Source organism: Erinaceus europaeus, chromosome 10 (assembly GCF_950295315.1).
Source record: "Erinaceus europaeus chromosome 10, mEriEur2.1, whole genome shotgun sequence".
NCBI lineage: Eukaryota > Metazoa > Chordata > Mammalia > Eulipotyphla > Erinaceidae > Erinaceus > Erinaceus europaeus.
The window spans coordinates 91,369,645-91,389,947 of NC_080171.1; positions in this window are offsets into that span (position 1 = coordinate 91,369,645).

Genomic DNA, 20,303 nt, shown 5'->3' on the forward strand with positions numbered 1-20,303 from the left:
AAAAAAAGAGCTTGTTGAATTCAGGGGAAACTCAGATCAGTAAGACCTTGTTAAAAGTAGAGGATGAAACAAGGTGAAAACAGGCAGAACAGTGGGCGAGTTATATTTTTTTAATCTCAAGCTAGAAATCCACTTGGTAAAAAAAAAATTAAAATCTCCATCAAAGCCACCTGCTCGTATTCCTTTCCCTGGTGCCTTGATAATGGAAAATCCACTTCACGATAATGGCATTATAATGGAGGAAAGACATATAGAAATTAAAAACTGAATGCGGGGTGTATTCATTTCCTCTTGCCTCTATAACTAATTACCATGAACTCCATGGCTTAAAACAACACAATGCATTTAGTGTTGTGTGTGGTGGGGAGAAAGGCCAACTAACCATAGGAGCCTGCACATATGTGATCCTACAGCTCGTGGGTTGATTTTTTTTTATTATTCTTTTTTACCTCAGAACAAGAAAGACACTGAGGAAAACACAGGGAAAGAGGGATAGATATCATAGAACTACTCCATGATCTTCGGTGTTTGCCCCACGATACCATAGTTCTCTGGTGTAGTGCCAGGGTTCAAACCCAGAACTTTTCTCCATAAGTATCTAGGGTATGGGGACTGATTCACTAACAAGCCAGCAACTGTGAACTAACCAGGATTTGCATAAGGTTTAGGTAGTCACTGAGAGTCTGTCCCTTGCCTGGAACACTCCAGGTACCTGTCACAAAGATGTGCACTCAAAGCATTGAATTTTGATGGCAGCATAGTGACATGAAAAAAAAATTAAGAAATTTATAGGCATATAATCCCCATTCTAGAAACCCTTGTTTTCTCTTTCTTTCACTCACTCTCTCTTTCTTTCTTTCTATCTTTCTTTCTTTCATTCTGTTTTTCCCAGAGGCAGAGAGAACACAGCACTGAAATTTCCTTCAATTGTGGTAGGGACTAGGCTCAAACTGGATTACACACATGGCAAAACAGCACACTACCCAAGGAGTTTTTTCACAACACAAAACCCAAGCTTTCTTTAAGACATTCGAGATGTACTTATGTTTAATACACATACATATAAATTTTATATGTACTATTTTTATGTATAACACATTTACGTGTATACAGTATGTCTTTTTAATTGATGTCATTCTCTCTAGTACCTTTAGAAAAGTACTAGAAAACCCAAGTTTTCTAATCCCAGGTTCACAGGAGGTAATGTTATAGCTGAATGTGTTACTAGGTGGTATTCAGAGATGCAGCGGAACTTGGGTGGTTCAAGTTCACTTGATCTATCATCTGATTCTGACCTGAATTGTAGGGACTCTCAGTCTCAATTTATAAAATCAGAAAGTAAGGTTCTGGCAAAGAAATGGCTTGACCAGGGTCACAGCAAGAAAGCTCAGCCCTCGATTTGAGAATGTGGACTTTTAGTCTTATCTGCCTCTTTCCTCCATACATATGCATTGATTCATTCAAATTTATTGCACTCTAACATACACAAGTACTGTCAAATAGACCTACTAGCTTTTACAAAGTGAAGCTGACAAAACTCATCTGCCTTTAGGTTCCTGACTATTAGACAATTTGTTGTGCTTCGTATCTTAATGCTTTTTCAGACACCAAGTTGCAGATACTACCATGATGCCAACCTGACTTCCCCAGACAGAGGACCTCACCAATGTACTCTGAAATCCTACCTCTCCAGATCCCTGCCCCACTAGGGAAAGATAGGGGCAGGCTGAGAGTATGGATCAACCTGCCAACACCCATGTTCAGCAGAGAAGCAATTACAGAAGCAACAACAATAACAACTACAACAATAAAAAACAACAAGGGCAACAAAAGGGAATATATATATATTTACTTTCCCTGGAACCTAGAAATCTCAGAATAGGAAGTATTGAACCCATTGAACCCATTGAACAATTAAGTTCATCACTCCTCTTGAAGGAATCATTATTAAGTGATATAGCTCAAAAACAAAGGCATGAATATGGGATGATCTCTCTCATAGGTAAAAGTTGAAAAACAAGACTAGAAGAGAAAACACTAAGCAGAACTCAGACTGGAGTTGGTGTATTGCACCAAAATAAAAGACTCTGGGGTGAGTGGGGAGGGAGAGTTCAGGTCCTGGAACATAATGGTAGAGGATCTAGCAGGGGAGTTTTATTGTTATGTGGAAAACTGGAAATGTTATGCATGTACAAACTATTGTACTTACTGTCGACTGTAAAACATTAATCCCCCAATAAATAATTTTTTTTTAAAGTTCATCACTCTTTAACATGAGACTAGAACTATGGCTTAGTTAATTACAAAGGAAGAATATATCACTGAAAGAAAATAAGAGAGTGGCTACATTCCAGATAGTAGTTATTGACCCAAAGTGGGTACTTGCCATGGCAGGTACTATGGCTCTGTCTAACATTAGTGCTATGGGTAATAAAGAGACTGGAATCCACTGCCATGTCAACCACATATGAGGAGGCTGGGCAGTGGTTCACCTGGTAGAGTGCACAAGAACCCTGGTTTAAGCTCTCACTCCTCAGCTGCAGGAGGAAATTTCTTCATAAGCAGTGAAGCTGTGCTGCAGGTGTCTACCTTTCTCTCTCCCTCTCTGTCTTCTCCTCTTTCAATTTCTCTGTCTTACCAAATAAAAGAGAGGGAAAAAAAAAAAAAAGAAAGAAAAAACGGCCACCTGGAGCAGTGGGTTTGTCATGCAGGTACTAAGCCTCAGCAATAACCCTGGTGGCTATAAAAATATATATGGTATGATATGATCTATGATATGATATGATATGATATGATATAAAATATCACATATGAGCTGTGTAACTTAGACAAGTCAAGCAAGTCTCAATCAGTTTTTTGATTTGGAGCAGTGATAACAACGTTGTCCCAAGAGCATCTGGTCAACGTTTACTTCAATTGTCCTGAGGTGGGTCTATTTATTGTGAACATGCTCTGTCCTCTTTCAAGTGCTAAAACTCAGATGATTAAATAAAATATAGCAGGGGTCAGGTGGTAGCACAGCAGGTTAAGCGCACATGGCCGAAGCACAAGGACCAATATAAGGATACCTGTGTGTGGGGGGGTCACTTCATGGGCAGTGAAGCAGGTCTCTTTCCCTTTCTGTTTTCCCCTCTTCTCTCAATTTCTCTCTGTCCTATCCAACAGCAATAATAATAACCACAACAACAAGGGCCCCAAAAGGGAAAAAATGGCCTCCAGGAGCAGCGGATTCATGGTGCAGGCACAGAGCCCCAGCAATGACACTGGAGGCAAAAATTAATTAATTAATTTATTTATTTATTTATTTAATTTAATCTAGCTCTGCCCTTCTGAGAATTGCAGCCTTGAAGAAGAGGGAATGCTTGGTAGATTTTATTACTATTCAAAATATTCATTGTCCCCACCTGCAGGGGGAAAGCTTCACAAGTGGTGAAGCAGGGCTGCAGGTGTCTCTCTGTCTCTCTCTCCCTCTCTAATTCCTCATTCCCTCTTGATTTCTGGCTGTCTCTATCAAATAAATAAAGATAATAAATTTTTTTAGATATATTCATTGCTACTCCCTGCAAAAAGAGTATAGTTTAAGGATATTGACTCTGTTTCCCAATAAAATATGAGCAAAAGTGACAATGTCCCTTCCAAAAAAAAATTAAATAACGGTAATTCTCTGTATTTCTTTTAACTCTACTCTAGTCCCAAGTGCCCTAGAATAGATTGCTCCAAAATAAGAGTGACAAGGGACAGAGTCAAAGTTGTCCAGTGATAAACATAAAGCATGACAAGAAACCACTCTTCTTAGTAAGTCATTGAGAGTTGGGATCATTAATAAAGCACAGAATGGCCTATCCTGACTTACACAGAAGATATATAATTTTATAACTTATATAATATATATAATTTTCAAAATTGCACTTTTACAGTGAGTGTAAGGCACAGAAAATGTAATGAATTAATTTGTGGTCTCAAGTGAACAGTCTGGGAAAATACAATATTAGTAACAGTTTTGGTTGCTATTACTTAGACTTGACAAAATAACCTAATAAAGAGATGAGCTCAGGAAACAGCCAGTTTGTAAGCAGAAAAGAAAGAGAACTGACTCCAAAAATTCTAATGTTTGCTAATAGAAGATACAAATGCTTTCCACTTCCAATTGAGAGGTGAAGCCAGTTGAAGGCCTTGCAGGGAAGTGCCTCTCTGCTCCACAGTGTCTATTCCAGGTCCCACACTGATGGAGTAGCCTCTGTCTACCTGAGACATTGCCAGTCATAGAGGTAGAGGTAGAGAGAAGGAGATAATCACAGCAAACCAAGTACTGGCTCCTGAAATCTCTTCCTTGAAATCATACATGTCACTTCTCCTCCATTTATTTATTTGGTCAGAAGAAGTCACATGTCCAATCCTGATTTTTAAAATGGGGGAGAACAGAAAGGACCAGCACATGTGGGTAATGAAATGAGCCCATACATCGTGCGTCAGGATGTAGGGATAAGCTCAAAGCCTTCAGTTCATATCACCACCAAAGCTCACACAGTATTTGATCTTTCTATTTCCAGAAGCGCATAATCACTGAAAGAAGGATAACACTTCAGTCTGTGACACAGTGTCAGATGGACCAATTCCTGACTGTGGGAGCAGCATCCCTCCCAAAGTTTCTTCCTAATAAATGAATCATAAACATTTGAAATCTTTAAATGAAATCTTTAAGTGGATAGAGGAGTTTAATTACAAGAATTTAACTTTCAGAAGTAAAAGATGCTTTTATACAATTACAGTGAGGCAACTTTTAATTAATTTTAGAAAGTTTCTTTTGCTTGTAAAACCTAATTAAAAATACTTAGGGAACTATTAATGTAACACAAGACTCAGGAGGAGGTGATAGAAATAATATTGGGAAGGTGTGGAAAAGAGATGTAGAAACCATGTCACTGGGAAGTTAGCCACTGCAATTTCCCAAAGCATTTGGTAGTTTCTGTTCCTCCCTAAGATTCTGAGATGTCAAGAACAGATTTCATTTCACCAACAGTAGCAGCTCCCCTAAGCAGTGGAACCTGCTGAGAGTTCTGCCATTTATCTCCTGCGTGTGAGACACCTCCTCTCTGACGTAGAGAATGAGGAGGGAGGAGTGGGTTAATTAGAGGATTAGGAGAAATTTCATAAGATGAAATGATACCATAAAACAGTAGTCTCTCAAAAACAAAGCAAAACAATTAGGCTTTTCAGGGTGGGACAGCAGAGGGTAATTAATTCTGTTGGAACTGCAGCTGATCTACCCCAGGCCTATGCCCCGGGGGAAGGTCTAAGTGGCTCTGAGTCTTGCAGTGGCTCTAAGTCCTGCAACAGCAACATCTCCAAGGAACTTCTTGAATGTCTAAAACAGATGCCCAGATCTGCTGGATGCAAATTGGCATGGAATACAATGCCCAGGACAACTTGCACATTCCCTAAGGTCTGAGAAACAGACCAGCAAGATAGCTCACTGGGAAGGATGCCTGCTTTGCCATGGGAAAAGCCTAGGGAAAGGAGTTCTGTGGTGCCTCTTCCTATCTTTCTGTATCTCTTTCTATCTGAAATAGTCAATGCAGAGTGGTGAGGCCTCAATGATAACCAGAAAAATCAATATATGTATATATGTTTGAAAAATCGCAACAGAAGCCACTGGGTCATTTGTTTCAAAAGTGGTCATTTGGTGTAGCCCAAGTCCTACACCAAACCTGGAGGACCCACTTGGGCTTTCAAGTTTCCCCCAAGATCTAATTTCAATCTGCCTCTCTAGGCTCCTTAACTAGGCTGAACATTTCCAAGCAATTCCTCCCTTCTCCAAGGTTTCTGATGTGCACTAGAGTTTGGGGAGCTTTGGTATAATCTGGAGTAACCCCAGCTTGAGTTTTTAGCTGAGGTGTTAAATTTTCCTTCCTACTGTACCCATTACAAACTGAGGCCAACATAGGAAATAGAGGAAGTTGAAGCATTTATTTACACAAACACAAAAAGTATATGGAAAGTTAACCTACACAAAAATATACACACACTGGGGGGGGGAGGCTCAGCTGAGGGGCCACAAGCGGGAATGCCAAGAAAGCACCATTGCTTGCGAACTGCCCACTTCTGAAAACTAGGGTCTTTTGTACCCCCTGGGATGGGGGTGTTAACTCTTATCTTAGGAGGCAGAGGAGGCACAGGGGTACTCACCTTTATCTAAGTTATACATTCCAAACTCTATCTATGGTGCCAATCTAAGTTTAAGTAAGCAGGTACTAAAGAAGCCAATAGGTCAGGTTAATTTCAAACTTTCAAACTTAAACACGACTAGGGCATATTTTGCAACATCATCCTGGCTAGCTCAGCTAGGAGTTACCTAAACCACTCAGAAAGGGGAAGGGGAGGAGGGGCAGCCTGCTGAATGGCTCGTTTTTTTCTTATGGTTGCTAAACCCTAAAAAAAAATAGGAACTTAAAAGAAAACAGTTAAAATGTTTCACTCTTTTACAGAGGAGCTGCTCACATTTTCTAGGCCTGGGTTTCTTTGTCTGTAAATTGAAAGAAGGAAGCAGCACAGTGCCAACCCTTGCATGTTTGCTCACAACCAAATGAGAAAGTGGGTGGGAAGTGGCTACTGGTTATCTAAACCCAAGGGGGTTGTTTGTTTGTTTGTTTGTTTTGTTTATTTTTATTTTTGTATTTATTTATTTATTTTTGCCAAGGGCATTATTGTACCACTGGAGAAACTGTAGCAAGTCAGGAAGCCAAAGACTAGCCTGGCTTGCCACTAACTCAGTACAAATCAGACCACCCTCTCTGTTGTGTTTCTCAACAACCAAGCTAAACGCTGTAAAATGGACAGGATCATCAGAAATCAAGGTAATCTCTGAGCTTCCTTAGAGCTCCAGAATCTCATTGGTCCAGCTCTGTCCTTCAGTTGGGTCTCACCTTCCCAGGTGAATGTGGACAAAGGCAGCAGGGGTTGCTGTGACCCCCATGGGAGGCAAGGGATTGGTCCTCTGCAAGTGACTTTCTCAGTAAGTTCCTTCTGAAATTGAAAAAAAAAAAAATGACAAAAGAAAACTAACAAGTCAAATTCTCAAGTTGTTCTGCACCCTCCTGCAACCCCAGCCCCCACTTCCAGCCCACCAGACCTTGCACCTGCACACCAGAGGTTCCAAATATAACAGACTGTCCCAGATTGCTGAACCCAAGGGCTTCCAGTGGGGGTGGGGAGAGCAGCTGGGAGGAACTTTAATGTTACACTGACCCCCTGTGGAAACCAGAGAAGGCAGTCACTGTTCCCACCTCCCACAGCCCCCCAACCTCCTCCCCACACACCACACACACACACACACACACACACACACCATCCTCCCAACAAGATCACACATACACACACACACACACACACACACACACACACACACACCATCCTCCCAACAGGATCACACATACACACACACACACACACACACACCATCCTCCCAACAGGATCACACATACACACACACACACACACACACACCATCCTCCCAACAGGATCACACATACACACACACACACACACACACACATACACACACACACACACTGTCCTCCCAAAAGGATCCCAGGACCCTTTGGAAAGGACCCCACACTAGCTGCCTCCTCAGACAGAGACCACAGGGAGATCCTGGCCCTGAGGACATCCCAGGAATCCCCATCAAGTCAGAGAGAAGGCAAAGGGCCAGGACTTGCCCTTGTTCCAGCCTGATGTCCCCAACTCCCTCTCTTGCCTGTATGCTGCTAGACCTTTCTCAGTAAGCCCCTTCTTAGGTGAAAAAAAAAGGTTTGGCTGGGCAGTAGCGCAGTGGGTTAAGCACAAATGGCACAAAACAAAAGGACCGGAGTAAGTTCCTCACCTGTAGGGGGGTCTCTTCAAGAGTGGTGAAACAGGTCTGCAGGTGTCTATCTTTCTCTCCCCCTCTCTGTTATCCCCTCCTCTCTTGATTTCTCTCTGGCCTATCAAGCAACAACAAGGGCAACAAAACGGGAAAAATGGCCTCCAGGAGCAGTGGATTCATAGTACTGGCACGGAGCCCCAGCAATAATTCTGGAGACAAAAAAAGAAAGAAAGAGGAAAAGGAGAAAGAAAAGAAAGAAGAAGAAGGAAGAGGAGGAGGAGGAGGAGGAGGAGGAGGAGGAGGAGGAGGAGGAGGAGGAGGAGGAGGAGGAAGAAGAAGAAGAAGAAGAAGAAGAAGAAGAAGAAGAAGAAGAAGAAGAAGAAGAAGAAGAAGAATATGGAAGAAGAAGGAGGAGGAGGAGGAGAAGGAGAAGGAGATGGAAGAAGAAGAAGAAGAAGAAGAAGAAGAAGAAGAAGAAGAAGAAGAAGAAGAAGAAGAAGAAGAAGAAGAAGAAGAAGTAGCTTGTAGGATAAATTTCAGTTCCTAGCCTGGCTTTCAAGGTTCCCCAAGAATCTAGTTCCAGTGTGACGCCCCTAAGCTGTGATAGTGAGTAATGCATAGACAGGCAATTGAGGGCTGGAAGCTCTCTGGTTCTAAGAGACACCTTGTAATCTACAACTATGCCTATTATCTCCTTTCCAAATCCACTCTCTTGAAATTTGGTAATAAAAGTCAAGAAGCAGTAAGCTTCTTGAAATGAAATGATGGGAATGGGAAACTCTCCCGAAAGTCCACTGTGCAAAAAGGGCAGGAGGAAGGAGTGATTCAGTAGGGACCACTTCTTGCTCCCATTTTAGGGAGCTGGGTCTTCTGGGTCACTTGGAGGACTGTGTTTACACCCAGTAATTTCACCACAGCTCCACATTTACATAAAACTCAAAGTGCGCAACAGAGAAATAGGTCACAGGGATTCTGTCCTCTGTACTCCAATAGCCCTGACCTAGCTCCAGGGCCCAGAGCAAGTGACTTTCTCTCTCTGACCTCTAGTTTCCTCATCTAGCAAAAGGTGATGATGGCCATGACTGACGTTTTGTTTTATCTATTTTGTTGGGGGTTAATGAAAATCAAATGAGCCACTGACTTTGGTCAGGAGTTTTACGGTGGAAGGATCCTAATGGATACTTACTAAAAAGCAGCTTCCTGGATGCCCATCAAGAGAATATGAGGTAGGCAGGTCCGGGTGGTGGTGCACCTGGTTGAGCGCACATGTTACAATGCACAAGGACCCTGGTTTGAGCCTGAGTCCACGCCTGCAAGGGGAAAGCTTTTCAGGTGGTGAAGCAGTGTTGCAGGTGTCTCTTTCTCTCTCCCTCTCATCACCCCCCCCTCAATTTCTGGCTGTCTCTTTTTAAAAAAATTTAAAAAGAGAGAGAATATGAGGTGGTGTTCAGGAATCTGCATTTTGGTAAAGCCCTTCAGTACATTTCATGGACGATCAGGCATGGGGTGAGTGGACAGGTGTGAATAAGAGTTTCAGTACTTATTCCATCCCACACCATTGCTCACATGGCTAGTGGGTGGCAGGATCAATAGGAAGCCTGTGACAGACTGACTGCATTGCTGGTTCCCTGTCTCCCTCCCCCTCCCCTGCATACCCCCTCCCATATTGACACTGAATCTGCCCACAGTTACTTTCACCAATGGAACTCTTGCAAACCAAACGCAAGCAGATGGCTGAAAAGACATTTGCATGTATCTATTTCTTCTCCCTCCCTGTTGTGCCAGAAGAATGTGAGAATGAGAAAGCACCATGAAACTCCTATCCAAGACTAGCCTGGACCAGCCAGCCCACACTCCTTCTGCTACCAGATCCAAAACACAACCACAAGTTCAACCAAGATTAACCAACCAGCCCAGATCAACAGAATAGCGTAGATGACCTGTAGAGTCTGGGAGTTAAAAAAAATAGTTCTTAATTTAAACCCTTAGGTTTTGGTCTGATTTTCTAGTCTCTTTGACAAAGCCTAAGGCAGACATATGACTCCTACAGTTTTGAAGACCCTGCTACTTTTGTGAGGAGTCAGAGCCCTACACCTCACAACATGTGTCAGATACATTGTGCTGAAAGATTTGAAAAATCAAGGCTAAATGCAATATGGTCCTAACACAGGGGACTTCATTGCCCAGCAAGAAAGGACCTACATTCTTTTACCGATAGTTCATGAAGAGGAACCAGGGGCTCAGAAGGGAGCTTTGAATACGACCACACAACAGTTTAATGATAGAGTCACCCAGGTCTCCTACCATTAAATCCAGAGTTTCTGAGGTCACTCAACTCTTCAAACATCCTTGAAAGCCAATGAAAATTATGTGCCTAGATTGCACCCCTAACTACACTGCACAGCTCCCCCAGGGAGAGCCTGTTACCAATTTAGTGAGTCAAGTAGAGGAACTCCAGTTTCCGTCTGAGAGCATTAACTGTAAATTTATATTTGAAGCCCTGTGTGTAGTTTTTTTATGCATCCTTAAATACCAAAACATAATTACCAATGTCATTACATAATATTTATTTCTTTCAGAACCGACATTTTAATTTTCCTGAGCAGGCAGGAAAAATGATATGCATAAAAATAATGACAAATATTAAAAGTCTCCCAAATAAGGGGCTGGGGATCACCAGCATAATCCTAAATTTAAATGCATTCATGATCACAGCCATATTAAAGGTCTGATAAGCCAAATTAGGTTCCATGCAAGCATAATTAATCTTCCTTTTCAATGAAGATATTACAAGGACATTAATTTGAATCCCAAAGGCCTTTGGGAAATTGAATTATATAGATAAAGCAAATATTTGACCTTTTGCAAATAATTACTATTTTTTAAAAACCCACCATGCAAATGAACAGCAAGTAACCCTTGGGCACTGTTGCCCCCCCCCCACACACAGCAAGATTGTTTATAAATATTCAGTGAGAGAAGAGACAGATAGAATACTCTGTTCAACTTCCCAGTGTTTCATTTCAAATCTGGAAGCATAAAATTCCAGCTGGGGATCCGGATGTTTATTAACAAATAATTGGATGGAATTGGCCAGCACTGATTGTATCAAATGTGCAAATTATCTGTTATCATTCATAGGTCATTAAATTTCAAAAGACAAAGAGCAGTGGAGCTATAGTGATCATCCTTGAACCAGTGGTAATTGGGGCTAACGCTCACCCAAGCTAAGTGGCTCACCAGTGGGAGCTGCTCCTATCACTCCCAAGGCAGGTTCCTGGGTCTGAAGCAGGGCTGGATGAAGGAACCTGTGTCAGCACTATGACCCTTCCCCCTTGGCCACTGGCTGGCATTGAAGAAACAGCAGGAGACTGTTGTCAATGCCTGGTCCTGCCATTCACAGGCTGGGTGGCACTGTGTCTCTAGGCTCAGCATTCTGGAAAGTGAGTAGAATTCTGCTGATGGATATGCCCCCCAGAAATATGTAGAATCAGAGTGCCAATCCCTGAGTTGGAGTGCTAATGTGCTTTGGAGTTGGGCAAACCGGCATTTGTAACCTAGGGTCAGGTTTGCTAGTTTCCCAATCAGCAATATGGGTCTCCGGCATTATGGTGATCAACTAAGGTTCTTCTGAAGATTCAACAGGGAAGGAATAAAGAGGTACTCTGCAGAGGGCAAGTTCCCCTCAGGGGCTAAATTCAATTCTCATAGTCTAACAAACAGGGTTACCATAAGGCCTCCACCCTTTTCTAATGTCAGAATCTCATACAGTCCTTCCTAAAATTGGTCCTGCAGCTCCTGATACCTATACTTCTCCAGAAAGAAATCAAAACAAAAGTCCCTGATGCTAATAGGTAACATTACTGAGTGCTAACCTGTGCACCATTCTAAGGACTTTCTATAAGTAGTGTATGTAACCCTCGAACAAGCCCAGAGAAAGTTTTGTAATTCCCATCTTACAGATGAGGTAACTGAAGTCACAGGAATCTATGATATGACTCCAGTTGTCACAGCCATTCCCCAACTGGTGCTGTCACCCACACACTCATTCACTCACCCCACAGGAAAAGCCAGGACTGGACCCAGCCATGTGCCAGCAAAACCCTGCTTGTCTCCATGCCCTTTCTTATCAGTGTGAATTTCAGAATAGAAGCCTATTCCTCTCCAAAAACAAACAACATGGAGAAGACATTTATCATCCCACTATCGTACAATCCTGTTGTCCCCAGATGACTAGATCTGCAGTCAGAGGGCACCATGGTCACATGACACAAGAGGTGCTGGTCTGGCAGAATCTTCTGAGTTCTTTTAAAGCCACCATTTCAGAATGGTGTCCACCTTCCATTCCTTCTAGGACAGAGCTAAGGACCAGCTGGAAGGGGCATAAATGATCTCTTAGTTCAAATCTTAAAACAAAAAAAAAAAGAGAAAGGAAAAAAAAAGAAAAGAATGACTGGGGGAAAAGGGAAAGAAAAGGTCAGGGGTGCTGTGCAAAAGAAAAGTAATCCTCTATGACCAGGGTGAAGATGACATGACTATCAGAGGAGATATTTAGAGCTGATTCTGAGGGAGTAAGAGCTCACCAGGAGGAGTGGGCTCACGATATTTATGTGGGTTTGGTTGTCATTCATTCCTTAAGTGAATGTTTCCAGCCCCAGACTCTGCTCAGCCCAGTGTGCTGCCACCAAAGATTTAGCCTCATTCCAGGCTGCAGGGTGCTGGCAACATAGAAAGTGACCCAGCCCAAAAGAGGCAGAGGGATGAGTTCAGACTGCAACACCACCCTGATCCCCATCATGTGCCAAGCTCTGCCCGAGGCATCATATAAAACTTTGAGTTCTAGAGGACCAGAAGATTTGGTCATCATGAGATAAGATAAGAGCTCTGGGAAACCCTTGCCCTCCCCACAGCTCCAGCAAAGACTGACCAGAGGCTTTAGCCTGCATAACTGTTTGCAGCAGGAGGCGTTTCAACAACCAGCAACAAAGTCATTTTCACTGTCATTATTATACTGGAGTTTTCTATCTCTCTGATTAGAGAGAATTGAATCTGGCCAGGGCAAATTGAATTTGTACATTTCCCTAATCATACAATCTTTCAACACAGAAGGTTCTTCTAGTCTCAATTAGACTGCCCTGATCTGGAAGGATGAAGAGATATTCCTATTGACAAGAGGGCAATGAAAACTCACTGATGGATCAGCAGGTTCCCAAATAAAAGGCAGAGCTATCAGGAGTCAAGCTGCTCATCCCAGGAAGACACAGGCTCATTGGTATGTGAGGGGGGTTGGGAGGGGGGTTTTCAGTGGGCAGCTGGTGTCACCATGAATTAGCCCTGGGCCTTTCTAGCTTATACAGGCACTCCCACAAGTGGCTGTTTGGTTTGATAAAGTAACTACTTAGCCACAGATTGCCTGGTGGACTCTACAACCAAGAACAGAAGCAACATAAACCTCAGACTGAGGTATTGGGAGGTAGCTTACCACACACTTGACCAGTGTAAAGTGGACCCTGTGAAGGTATTTAAATTTAGGGAAAACTTCTGGAGGCAGGGCTATGGAGCAGCAGCAGCTGTGTTTCTCTCCTCTCCTTAGTAATACCAAAGGAGAGCACCTGGGACCACACCAAGACAGGACTAGAACAATTTCAGGAACCCACCAAATCACCGGAGAGTGCAAACACATATGGCTCATGGACAGAGAGCAGCCTAAGGAAATATTGAGTGGCTGGTAACAGTTCAACAGTTTACCGGTTGAGGCACCACCTCCAGTCTGGTTTACCAACAAAAAGACTTCTAAAGGGAGGAGAGGACCCACCTAAGACTCACCAAATGCAACTGTGAGTCTCCATTGCTACTGCCCTCAGAGGCTGGAGCAACAGGGGGGAGGCCCTGTGCTGACATTGGGGGACAGAGCACTGACCAGGAAACACAGATAAAGATCTACACCTTAGTTGCCTAGCAGTTGGGCTGTATAGTGGGAGGCTTTCCACATTGTTCTCCTGATGAGAATATGGTGAATAATTGCCTCAGATCCTACAGACAATAAATGGGACTTGTTTAGAAACTCACAGGGAGGGTAGACTTCTGGAGGCGGAGCTACGAGCAACAGCACATCACTTTCTCTCCTCACCCAGATCAACTAGGAATACCAAAGGAGACCACCCGGGACTGAAACAAGGCAGGACTAGAATGACCACAGGAACCCACTAAATCACCGGTGAGTACAAACATGTGTGGCTGGTGACAGAGAGGAGAGAAGAGTGTAAAGAGAGATTAAGTGACTGCTAACAGTCCAGCAGTTTATCAGTTGAGACACCACATCCAGTCTGCTCCACCAACAAGGGGACAGCTGAAGGGAGGAGAGGACTCCCCAGAGACTCACCAAGTGCAACACTGAGTCTCCATTTCCACTACCCTCAGAATCTGGAGCAGCAACAGGGAGGGACCCACCAGGGGACAGAGATCTAACCAGGAAACTCAGGAGAAGACCTCTGTGGCATAGCTGAGGGGCTGTGAAAGTCTCTTTGCATAAGCACTGGATTATCTCAGCCACACCCTGATTTATCTCTTGGTCAGGAGTCAGTGATTAAGCTGAAGCCTATTGATAGTTTAAAAGCCCTCAGGCTCCCATAGCCTATAGGGAAGGAAAAACAAAAAGAGGCTATTAAACCACTGAGCTCCAACTCAGGGATTAAAATACTATTGAAACAACTGTTAACTTCCACCACTGTGAACCCTTTAATTAACTTACTTAGACACAAGTCAATCCAGGCAATAGTGATCAGTAATTTGAAAAGTACTGATAAAGGGAACTCCTAACATAATATATAAAATGGTTACAACAAGAAGAAATATTGGAGAATCAAATCAGGACAAGAGTCCAGCTAAAAGTCCTCCAGAGGGTGAAGCACAAAATAATGAGGTGAACATCCAAACATTAGGAGTGAGTAAAGAATTTGAAAATTTTGAAATCAGAAATACAGGAACAACAAATGAGACTATGGAAGAAAATACTAATTATCTCATTGTTACTAGAGAGCTGAAAGCTGAAATAGCTGAGCTGAAAGCTGAAATTGCAGAGCTAAGAACGCAACTAGCTGAACAAGCTAAAACAGTATTAGAACAGGGCAACAAAATAGACGAACTCCATAAAACAGTAGAGTGCAGAGAGAATAGAATCAATGAGGCTGAAGACAGAATTAGCAAGTTTGAGGATGAATTAGAGACAACTAAAAAAGAAGTAAGAGATCTCAAAAAGAGATTAATAGATGCTGAAAACAACAACAGAGTCCTATGGGATGATTTCAAAAGAAACAATATATGCATTATTGGCATAACCCAGACCTAAAGACACCAAGACATATCATACTTAGAATGGAAAGGAAAAAGGATAAAGAAAGGATCCTGAAGGCTGCAAGAGAAAAACAAAGAGTCACCTACAAAGGAAAACCCATAAGATTAGCTGCAGACTTCTCTATACAAACACTACAGGCCAGAAGAGAATGGCAAAATATCTATTGAGTGCTCAATGAGAGAGGCCTTCAACCAAGAATACTATATCCTGCTAGACTGACATTCAGATTAGATGGAGGCATCAAAACCTTCTCAGACAAGCAACAGTTGAAGGAAGCAACCATCACCAAGCCTGCCCTGAAAGAAATTCTGAAAGGTCTCCTATAAACAACCAGACCACCACAAATAGGACATACATCAAAACATTCTAAAACACTACAAGAATGGTGTTAAAATATCTTCAGTCTTTGATATCAATAAATGTCAATGGCCTGAATTCACCTATTAAAAGACACAGAGTAGGAAGATGGATCAGAAAACACAACCCAACAATATGCTGTCTACAGGAAACCCACCTAACTCAACAAGACAAACACAGACTTAAAGTGAAAGGATGGAAAACTATCATACAAGCCAATGGCCCAAAAAAAGGGCAGGAACAGCTATTCTCATATCTGACATGATAGACTTGAAAATAGATAAGATTAAAAAAGATAGGAATGGACACTACTTCATGCTCAGAGGATCAGTCAATCAAGAGGACTCAACAATTATTAACATCTATGCACCCAATGAGAAGCCATCTAAATACATCAAACTTCTACTGAAAGAGCTACAGCAATATATTAACAGTAACACAATCATAGTAGGGGACTTCAACACCCCACTATCTCAACTTGACAGATCATCCAGGAAGAAAATCAATAAAGACATAAGGGAGCTAAATGAATAGATAGATAAATTGAAACTATTGGAACTATTGGACATTTTCCAAGTAACTGGAATACACATTTTACTCAAATCCACATGGATCATTCTCAAGGATAGACCATATATTAGGCCACAAAGACAGCATTAGCCAATGCAAGAGCATTGAAATCATCCAAGCATCTTCTCAGACCACAGTGGAATTAAACTAACACTTAACAATCAACAAAAGATTAGTAACAGTCCCATAATGCTCAACTTCTTAACAACTTCTGGCTCAAAGAGGAAATCAAAATGTTTCAAGACTTCAATGAAAAAGAAGACACAAGCTATCAAAATATTTGGGACACAGCTAAAGCAGTCCTAAGAGGGATGTTCATAGCTATACAAGCACACCTTAGGAAACAAGAAAAAGCACAAATAAACAGCCTGATTTCACATCTTAAAGACCTAGAAGAACAACAACAAAGGAAACCTAAAGCAACCAGAAGGACAGAAATCACTAAAGTTAGGGCAGAAATAAATAACATTGAGCATAAGGAAACCATACAAAAGATCAACGGAAGTAAATCTTGGTTCTTTGAAAGAGTAAACAAAATTGACAAACCTTTAGCCAGACTTACAAAACCAAAAAGGGAGAAGACCCAATTATATCAGATAGTAAATGAAAGAGGAGATATCACAACAGACACCGTAGAAATTCAACATACCACGCGAGGCTTCTATGAACTATATGCCACCAAGCTAGAGAACCTGGAAGAAATGGACAATTTCCTAGATACCTACCAACTTCCAAAACTAAGTAAAGAGGAAGTGGATAACATGAACAGGCCCATCACAGCTAATGAAATTGAAACAGTTATCAAAAATCTCCCCAAAAATAAAAGTTCTGGACCAGATGGTTTTACAAATGAATTCTACAAAACCTTCAAAGAAGAACTAATACCTCTAATTTTTAAACTCTTCCAGAAGATTGAAGACACTGGAATACTCCCTGCCAGCTTCTATGAAGCCAACATCACTCCGATACCAAAAGCAGACAGGAACACAACCAAAAAGGAAAACTACAGACCAATATCTCTGATGAACATAGATGTGAAAATATTGAACAAAATTCTAGCCAACCGCATACAGCAGTATATCAAAAATATTGTGCATCATGACCAAGTGGGGTTTATCCCAGGCATGCAAGGTTGGTTTAATATACGTAAATCAATCAATGTGATCCACCACATCAACAAAAGCAAGACCAAAAACCACATGGTCATATCAATAGATGCAGAGAAAGCCTTTGACAAAATACAACATCCCTTTGTGATCAAAACACTACAAAAAATGGGAATAGATGGAAAATTCCTGAAGATAGTGGAGTCTATATATAGCAAACCTACAGCCAACATCATACTCAATGGTGAAAAACTGGAAGCATTTCCACTCAGATCAGGTACTAGACAGGGATGCCCACTATCACCATTACTATTCAACATAGTGTTGGAAGTTCTTGCCATAGCAATCAGGCAGGAGCAAGGAATTAAAAGCATACAGATTGGAAGAGAAGAAGTCAAACTGTCCTTATTTGCAGATGACATGGAAAAACCTAAGGAATCCAACAAGAAGCTTTTGGAAATCATCAGGCATGTATTGCTATAAAATGTCAGGCTATAAAATTAACATTCAAAAGTCAGTGGCATTCCTCTATGCAAACACTAAGCTAGAAGAAATTGAAGTCCAGAAATCAATTCCTTTTACTATAGCAACAAAAACAATAAAATATCTAGGAGTAAATCTAACCAAGGAAGTGAAAGACTTGTATACTGAAAATTATGAGTCACTACTAAAGAAATAGAAAAAGACACAAAGAAGTGGAAAGATATTCCATGTACATGGGTAGGAAGAAATAACATCATCAAAATGACTATATTACCCAGAGCCATCTACAAATTTAATGCTATCCCATCAAGATCCCAAGCACATTTTTTAGGAGAATAGAACAAATGCTACAAATGTTTATCTGGAACCAGAAAAGACCTAGAATTGCCAAAACAATCTTAAGAAAAAAGAACAGAACTGGATCACACTCCCAGATCTCAAACTGTATTATAGGGCCATTGTCATCAAAACTGCTTGGTACTGGAACATGAATAGACACACTGACCAGTGGAATTGAATTGAGAGCCCAGAAATGAGGCCCCACACCTATGGACATCTAATCTTTGACAAAGGTTCCCAGATTATTAAATGGGGAAAGCAGAGCCTCTTCAACAAATGGTGTTGGAAACAATGGGTTGAAACATGCAGAAGAATGAAACTGAATCATTGTATTTCTCCAAATACAAAAGTAAATTCCAAGTGGATCAAGGAAGGACTTGGATGTTAGACCACAAACTATCAGCTACTTAGAGGAAAATATTGGCAGAACTCTTTTACGCATAGATTTTAAAGACATTTTCAATGAAACGAATCCAATTACAAGGAAGACTAAGGCAAGTATAATATAAACCTATGGGACTACATCAAATTAAAAAGCTTCTTCACAGCAAAAGAAGCCACTACCCAAACCAAGAGACCCCTCACAGAACGGGAGAAGATCTTGACATGCCATACATCAGATAAGAGTTTAATAACCAACATATATAAAGAGCTTGTCAGGAGTCGGGCTGTAGCTCAGCGGGTTTAGCACAGGTGGCGCAAAGCACAAGGACTGGCATAAGGATCCCGGTTCGAACCCCGGCTCCCCACCTGCAAGGGAGTCGCTTCACAGGCAGTCTGCAGGTGTCTATCTTTCTCTCCTCCTCTCTGTCTTCTCCTTCTCTCTCCATTTCTCTCTGTCCTATCCAACAACGACAACAACAATAATAACTACAACAATAAAACAACAAGGGCAACAAAAGGGAATAAATAAATAAAATAAATATTTTAAAAAAAGAGCTTGTCAGACTCAACAACAGGAAAACAAATAACCTCATCCAAAAATGGGGGGAGGACTTGGACAGAATAGTCACTACTGAAGAGATCCAAAAGGCAGAGAAACACATGAAAAAATGCTCCAAGTGTGTCAGAGAAATGCAAAGACAACAATGAGATATCACTTCACTCCTGTGAGAATGTCATACATCAGAAAAGGTAACAGCAGCAAATGCTGTGCTGGAGAGGGTGTGGGGTCAAAGGAACCCTCCTACACTGCTGGTGGGAATGTCAATTGGTCCAGAACAGTCTGGAGAACTCTCTGAAGGCTAGAAACGGACCTACCCTATGACCCTGCAATTCCTCTCCTGAGGATATATCCTAAGGAATCCAACACATCCATCCAAAAAGATCTGTTTACACATATGTTCTTGGCAGCACAATTTGTAATAGCCAATACCTGGACACAACGCAGGTGTCCAACAACAGATAAGTGGCTGAGCAAGTTGTGGTATATATACACAATGGAATACTACTCAGCTGTAAAAAATGGTGACTTCACCGTTTTCAGCTGATCTTCAGAGTTGGCAGTCAGCTGAGGTAAAGAACACCTCATCACAGACCCCTGTAAGTGTCAACCTGGCTTTGACCTAGCATGTTATGATTGGGCCCTCCTCAATTGCTATCGAACAGGCCACGGCCGGTGCGCCACTATGTTCCATCGCTGGAGAGCCAGAGACGACCCAAACTGCCCCTGCGGCTACAGTCAGACTATGACCCACATAGTCAACGACTGCCACCTCTCCAGATTCAAAGGAGGTCTCAAAACTTTACATCAGGCTCAACCTGATGCTGTTGACTGGCTACGGAAGAAGGGCAAACGCTAGAAGCAGAAGAAGCTGATCTTCCCGTGGTGCATCCCGTGAGTACCCATTCATTGGGGAAACTGATGATCCTTCCTAGCGAACTGAATCCACATGGATACCAGTCACTTTCAAATCCAGCAACAAGCTCCTGACAGCTTTCAAGCTGTTGGTCCTGCTCTTAGAGTCCACCCTGTCCAACGTTTGACGTCTCATCATCCAATCTGTTCTCCTACGCCTACACTGAACTTCTCTGTTTCAGACTCTTGGAAACAGAGTTGGCATTCAGCTGAGGTAAAGAACAAACACCTCATCACAGACCCCTGCAAGCGTCAATCCGGCTTTGACCTAGCACGTTATGATTGGGCTCTCCTCAATCGCTATCGAACAGGCCATGGCTGGTGCGCCGCTATGTTCCACCGCTGGGGAGCCAGAGACGACACGAACTGCCCCTG